This window comes from Euphorbia lathyris, chromosome 5 (assembly GCF_963576675.1).
Source record: "Euphorbia lathyris chromosome 5, ddEupLath1.1, whole genome shotgun sequence".
NCBI classification, from domain to species: Eukaryota; Viridiplantae; Streptophyta; class Magnoliopsida; order Malpighiales; family Euphorbiaceae; genus Euphorbia; species Euphorbia lathyris.
Window position 1 is genome coordinate 95210978 of NC_088914.1, and position 8234 is coordinate 95219211.

Here is an 8234-nt window from a genome sequence, read left to right on the forward strand (position 1 = left end):
AGGAAAATCCTAATACCCATTTGACAAATTTCTTAGAAATTTGTGACACTTTTAAAATTACTGATGTAACTGCAGAAGCAATCAAACTTCTCCTTTTTCCTTTTACTTTGAAGGATCGAGCCAAAGAATGGTTAACTTCTATGCCAGCCGCATCAATTGAGACTTGGGAGCAATTAGCCCAAGCATTTTTATCAAAAAATTTTCCTTTAGCAAAAACCGCAAGAGTCATTAAAGAGTTAACATCTTTTTCTCAAAATGATAATGAAACTCTTTATGAGGCTTGGGAACGTTTTAAAGAACTTCAACGTTTATGCCCACACCACCAATTGCCCGTTGAACTTTTAATGCAAACATTTTATAATGGACTAAATCCTACAACTAGAGGTTCATTGGACGCTATGTCTGGAGGGTTATTCATGAAGAAAACATCTGCCCAAGCAAGAGAACTTTTGGAGGAAATGACAATCAACAGCAGTATGTGGCCCGCGGAACGTGGACATGTACCATCAGCGAAACCATCATCCTCAACTACTTCATCAGTTAAAGGTATAATGAATCTTGATCCAGTAGCGATGTTGCAAGCCCAATTTTCTGCCTTATCGCACAAAATTGATAGGTTTATGGCACCGTGTGATTCTAATGGTAAGCCAATCCAAACAGATGTGGATTACGAAGGTATGAGTGAAATTGAACAGGTAAATTTTGTCCAAGGGCAAAACCAAAATAATAACCCTTATTCCAATACATATAATCCTGGATGGAGAAATCATCCTAACTTTAACTGGAGAGATAATAATAATAATAATAATGCTACTGCTACTGCTAATCAAAATCGTACTGCTAATTATCAAAATCAATCCAGAGACACGATTAGCACTTTATCTTCTAAAATCGACAAATTTATTGATGCTATGAGCGGAAAAATAAGTAATCACGATGATGGTTTTAAACGGATCGAGAATAAATTCGATCAGCTTATTAAAAACCAATCATCTAGCATCCATAATTTGGAGATTCAAATTGGACAACTCGCTAAATCAATTCCATCCCGCAAAGAGGGAAGTCTTCCAAGCCATACGGAAGAAAATCCGAAAGAGCATGTTAAGGCTATCACTCTTCGTTCAGGGAAAAATTACTTAGGCCCGGAAATACCCGGAAATTCAACCTTACCTGGAACTGATTTACCAAAGCCCAAAGAAGATACATTAAAACAAAAAGATGAACTAATTGACTCTAGTACAAAAAAATTTGTACCCAAACCACCTTTTCCACACAAAGTCCGCAATAAGGACTATGACAAACAACTTTTAACATTTTTAGACAAACTTAAGAATTTGCATATTAATTTAACATTTATGGATGTGATTACACAAATTCCCAATTATGGTAAATTCCTCAAAGATTTAATTTCAAAGAAAATCAGTTGGGAAGGAATTTCATCCATTTCGCTAACTGAAGATTGTAGTTCAATTGTGTCAAGTAATTTGCCCACAAAACTCAAGGATCCCGGATGTTTTACCATTCCGTGTAAATTGGGAGATATTGAATTTCCCAGTTGTCTCTGTGATTTAGGAGCAAGCATTAACTTGATGCCATTATCTATTTTTAATAAGTTAGGGTTAGAAGAAGACATCAAACGTACCAATATGGTTTTGCAATTAGCGGATCAAACCACTAAAAGACCATACGGTATAATTGAGGATGTTTTAGTTAAAGTTGACAAATTTATTTTTCCTGCCGATTTCATTATTTTAGATTTTGCTTATGACGTAAATTGTCCGCTAATCTTCGGTAGACCGTTCATGAACACGGGACATGCTCTAGTTGATGTGTCGGAAGGGAAAGTAGTTTTAAGAATAGGCGATGATAAGATTGAGTTTGATATGAATCAAGCAATGAAATATCCTATGGAGGATTTCGCTTGTATGAAACTTGATTTAATTGAAGAATGTGTAAATGACATTGTTCAAAAAGAAGAAATAATAGAACCTATAATGAGTGAGGAACTAGAAGATAAGGAACCAGAACCTTTGATTCGAGAAGATGGACCAGTTCCGCCTTCAATTATAGTTCCAGCTAAATTAGAACTTAAAGAATTACCAAGTCATTTGAGGTACGCTTTCTTAGGCGAAGGCGATTCTCTACCTATTATTATCTCTAACAAATTAACACAAGTCCAAGAAGAGAAATTGAAAGAAGTTGTTAGAAATAGGATAGGAAGTATGGGTTGGCAAATTTCAGACTTAAAAGGTATTAATCCGAGCATCGTAATGCACAGAATTCACTTAGAAGAAGATAAGCCACCTAAAGCGGATAGGCAAAGACGCCTAAATCCGAATATGAAAGAAGTAGTAAAAAATGAGATTACTAAACTTCTGGACAATGGAATCATCTACCCTATCTCGGATAGTGAATGGGTTAGTCCAATCCATTGTGTACCTAAAAAGGGAGGCATAACAGTTGTAAGGAATGAAGAAGGTGAATTAATACCTACACGAACCACCACTGGTTGGAGGGTTTGTATAGATTATAGAAATTTAAATAAGGCAACTAGGAAAGATCATTTTCCTCTTCCTTTCATTGATCAAATGATCGAAAGGATAGTTGGTCACGCTTTCTACTGTTTTCTAGATGGTTACTCCGGATTCTTTCAAATATACATTTACCCGGATGACCAAGATAAAACAACTTTCACATGTCCTTACGGAACATTTGCATATAGGAGAATGCCCTTTGGTCTATGTAACGCACCTGCAACATTTCAACGTTGTATGATTGCAATTTTTAATGATTTCATTGAAGATATCATGGAAGTTTTTATGGACGATTTTTCAGTTTATGAAGATTCCTTTGATTCGTCCCTAGAAAACTTGGATAAAGTTTTGTCTAGGTGTGAAGAAACAAATTTGGTATTAAACTGGGAAAAATGTCATTTCATGGTTGACGAAGGAATTGTTTTAGGTCACAAAATATCTGAAAAAGGATTAGAAGTGGACAGAGCAAAAACTTCAGTAATAGAGAAACTACCCCCTCCAACTACTGTTAAGGGAGTAAGATTATTTTTAGGACATGCCGGTTTTTACAGAAGATTTATTAAGAATTTTTCTGTAATTTCCAAACCACTCACTAATCTACTCATGAAAGATTCTACCTTTGATTTTAATGAAGATTGCGTTAAAGCTTTCGAAACATTAAAAACAGCTTTAGTCAGTGCACCAGTTATTGCTAAACTCGATTGGGATTTACCATTTGAAATTATGTGTGATGCAAGTGACTTAGCTGTCGGATGTGTTTTAGGAAAAAGGAATGAAATGTTAGCTGTAGTTTTTGCATGTGATAAGTTTAGGTCATACTTAGCAAGTCACACACTTTCCGGTGCACAATTAAACTACACCACAACTGAGAAAGAAATGTTAGCTGTAGTTTTTGCATGTGATAAGTTTAGGTCATACTTGTTAGGTTCGAAAGTTATTATTTACACTGATCATGCAGCATTAAGATATTTATTTGCTAAGAAGGATGCAAAACCACGTCTAATTAGATGGGTTTTATTGTTACAAGAATTTGATATAGAAATAAAAGACAAAAAGGGAGTAGAAAACCTTGTCGCCAATCATCTATCAAGACTTGAAGATGAAAACGGTCCCATAGGTGAAACTAACGGTATACGAGATGATTTCCCTGATGAACATCTCTATCAAATGAAAAGCGTCATGTCACCCTGGTATGCAGATATTGCTAATTATCTTGCAGCCAATATTGTTCCGGAAGGATTAAATTTCCAACAAAAGAAGAAATTTTTCTTCGACATTAAACAGTATTTTTTGGAAGATCCTTTTCTGTTCAAAACTTATGGTGACGGGATAATTAGGAGATGCGTTGGTGAAAATGAATATGAATCCATAATGTCGGAATGCCATTCTAGCTCTTATGGAGGACATAATGGAGCTACCAAAACAGCAGCTAGAATATTTGAATGTGGTTTCTTTTGGCCTACGATGTTTAAAGACGTCCGTTCATTTATTACTCGTTGTGATAAGTGCCAAAGAATAGGAAATCTAGGAAGGAAAGATGAGATGCCCCTCACAACCATATTAGAAGTTGAAGTCTTCGATATGTGGGGAATAGATTTCATGGGACCTTTTCCCCCCTTCTAATGGTAAAACTTACATATTAGTCGCCGTTGATTATGTTTCAAAGTGGGTTGAAGCAATTGCAACCCCGACGAGCGATTCTAAAGTTGTCGTTAATTTTCTTGACGATATATTTTGTAGATTTGGTTGTCCAAGAGTCATCGTTAGTGATGGTGGTGCTCATTTTATAAACCGAAGTTTTGAAATGCTTATGAAAAAATATGGAGTACGCCACCGCGTATCAACGCCATACCATCCTCAGTCAAATGGTCAGGCGGAGATATCAAATAGAGAACTCAAATGGATTCTAGAGAAAACAGTTTCATCCTCAAGAAAAGATTGGTCGTGTAAACTAAATAATGCGTTATGGGCATACCGTACTGCATTTAAAACACCAATAGGAATGACTCCATACCGCTTAGTGTATGGGAAGGCATGTCATTTGCCAGTCGAATTAGAACATAAAGCCTATTGGGCTATTAGGGAACTAAACTTTGATTTACGACAAGCAGGTAAGAAACGTTTGCTCGATTTAAATGAGTTAGATGAGTTACGCCATCTATCTTACGAAAATGCAAAAATTTATAAAGAAAAAGTGAAAAAATGGCACGATGCCAAAATTAAAGTCAAACACTTTAATGTTGGGGATAAAGTGCTGTTATTTAATTCACGACTTCGTTTATTTCCAGGAAAACTTAAGTCCAGATGGTTAGGACCATATTTAGTCGTCAAAACATTCGATTATGGTTCTTTAGAACTGGAAGGTCCTAACGGAATTCGTTTCAAAGTTAATGGTAATTGATGTAAAATCTATTACGAAAATATTTCACAACTAGAAATTTCGTTCGTAACAAGATTTTTTGACGTATAAATCACTCAGTTTTTCGATCACAGTTTATTTTGTTTTCTTTTTATATTTTTGTTCATTTTATTTTATTTTATTTTATTTTATTTTTCAAATGCCAATTTTTGTGATTAGATAACTTTATGTTATGATTTATATGCATAAAATATGTTTATTTCATGATTTTAGAATTAATTTTAGGAAATTAAAATGAAATTGAAGTTTCAGGCAATTCTCTGCCGAGAATTTGGAATTCTCTTCCAAGAATTCTATTTTTCAGATTTGTCCAAATAGGTTAGATTTTCTCTGAACTTACCGAGAATTATAAATTCTCTACCGTGAATCAGAACATGGCTTTCGACGCCCGATTTCTGTAAGAAAATCAGCGTGTCGCGACCGCGGCTTTGCTATTCTCGGTCGCGACACGCGAAATTCCTGCACACTCAGGTCTGAATCAACCTAAACCTTTCAACAAACCTCTTGACAACTGAAACCTTAAGTTTCTTCATTCCCGAAAGGTGTCATTTTATACCTTTTCATGATTAAAACAACACCTCCTTTCATTTAAAACTCTTATAAATTAATCCTAGAGGATTCAAGTTCTGTTACAATTCTTTTCATCTTTATCAGAACTCTGATTTCTTCAAAACACCATTTTCTATTCAGTACCAGCAACTTTGTTTCATTCAAACAACCACCATGCCTACCAAATACAAAACTTCAAGGCACAAGGCCGCCTCAAGCAATAAACGCCCAGACTTATCCAAGCGATATGGGGCGCCTTTTCCTATCTTCAATCACGATGAAGGTAGGCGTTATTGGAATCACCGTTACAAATTCTTCACCGGAATGTTGTATATGGATGAATTTCTTAACAGCCAGTTAAGCATTACTGATGACATGAGCCGCTATATGGAGCGCCTAGGGTGGACAAAATTCGCCCAAATACGATTTCCAATAATAGGCGACTGGATACTCGAATTCTTCTGTACCGTGCGTTTCACTAATAAACGACGAGTACGTCTCAGTTTTCGTCGGGAAGGCAAAATCTTTACTTTCGGTTATCCCGAGTTGCATGCTTGGTTTGGTTTTCCCCCGAGGGATACAATCAAACGTCATCCTGGACGAGACATGACATCCTCGGACATTTGGAGAATGCTCACTGGATTCTGGCGATTCAATTCAAAACTCGCCTATAATCACTCTTTTCGCTCCAACTCCATGTTGTATCTGCACAAATTCCTGTGTCACAGTTTATTCGGTCGCACGTTCAGTAGTGTGGTCCGTGACACAGATCTCTATGTCCTTGGAGATATATTCTAGGGAAATGCAGTAGATTCTTCAAAGATTCTGATGGAGGGTCTTGTCGTCGCTTCTCGATCCAAGGATAAGAAGATTGGGTTCGGCAATATAATCTGTGGAATAATTCTCGGTACAAAGGGTACCATTGATGTTCCCTGGAGTGATGATGAATTCTTCCCGACAATTGACTATGAGTTTCTCGAGCACGAAGGACTTGTAAAACGTGTCTTTCGAGCAGGGCCTCACTTTCTGTTTGCACCGGAACGTGAAACTTTCGTGCAGTTTCAAATTGATCGTATTAAGGCCAAAAATATCCCACTTGATAGGGATGAGTATATAGAATAGTTTAGGTTTATAGGTTTTCTTTTTGTAAATATTTTGTGTGTTTTTGTATTATTTCATTTTATTCTTTGCTTTTATAGTTTGTTTTGTTCAATAAAGTTCTATTTCATTTTAGTTCATTTACTATTTTTTTACAAGGTTAGATATATGTTTTATTACATTTCTTATATAATCATGGTTAAATCTATATAAAATCTATAATATTGAACAAATCATGGTTTTCTTAATTAACACATATATTCACACTTAATCCAATTTTCACAAACTTCATTCATTGAGTTTAAAACATTAATTGATTCAATTGACTAAGTTCCTATAATTAATATATATTTATATGCACTTATTATGCACTTAATATGATTCTCTTAACTTATATGCATCAATGACAATTTAAGTTTCATTAATTATTCATAAACCTATTTATTACACTTTAATTCAATTTATTAAGGTTAAACCTTTGGTTTTCCTTGCAATTAATGTCATTTATTTTAGTTTTTAAGTGCAGGGACACTTTATATTAAGTTCATGAACCAAATCATCAACAAAATTGCACAAACCATATCAAAAGGCACCCAAATAGGCCATTTTGACCAATTCTCTACCGAGAATTAATAATTCTCGGTATGAGCAGCAACTATGGACGAATTTCAGGGGCAAAATTCCCTGAAAATCGCGTGCCGCGGCCGCGGCTTTGCTATTCGTGGTCGCGACACGCGTGATTTATGCCCTATTGATTCCGATTTTGCCAATATTTTTGCCTATTCCTATTCCTATTCTACCTATAAAATCACCTAATCACTCTATATAACCATACCTCTTACACAAACCTCCCATCACCTCTATTTTTACCCAATCCCTTACTCCAAACTCTTCCCCAAAAATCTACTTTTACTCTTCCCAATTTATTCACTCCAATTTCTATCCTCTTTTCTATTCAATCACTTCCATATTCCAAACCCCAAACTCATCTTCAAGCTTTACTCCTTCTCTCAATTCCTTTTTCTTCTTCTTCTTCTTCTCAAACCCTAAAAACACTAAACACCATCACCATGGTTAGGACTAAGCGTGTTGGTAACAAGCCCGCTGTTACGGAAGCTAATCGCCTTCGGGTTCAATGTGGGGCTTATTTTGACATCGCTTCGGAGGAAGAAGCCGCTCGTTTCAAACATTTTTCACAAGCCGACCGCCAATTTATGGATATGCACTTCTTAGACTTCCATTCGGTAAGAACATTGAATTTCTCTACTCGAATTGATGCTTTTATTGAGGCGTTGGGTTGGCAAGAATTCGTTAATATGCGTTTTCCGCGTATTAATGAATATGTGGTGGAATTTTTGGTCACTTTGACCATGAATAAGAAGAAAACCTCAATCTCTTTTAGGAATAATGGTATCACATACACCATTGATTATGATGCAATGGGAAATATGTTTGGTTTCCCTACCTCTAATTTTTATGATAAGCCTAAAGATTTTGATAATGATGCGGTTTGGCAAACTCTTTCGGACCAAGACTATTTTAATTCTAAGAACACTTCAAGCAAGTTGATTAAGGACAATTGTGTGTTCTTCTTTCACAAATTTTTGAGTTTCTCCTTGTTTGGGCGTGTTGAG

The 8234-nt window shown here is 35.7% G+C and overlaps 1 non-coding gene across 1 annotated transcript; it reads right to left on the bottom strand.

Annotated features, from left to right (window-relative positions):
* Positions 1-221: 221 nt before the first annotated feature.
* Positions 222-328, bottom strand: LOC136231494 (small nucleolar RNA R71). The gene has a single exon (XR_010689872.1). It is a non-coding gene; the product is annotated as a small nucleolar RNA R71 (small nucleolar RNA).
* Positions 329-8234: the final 7906 nt, after the last annotated feature.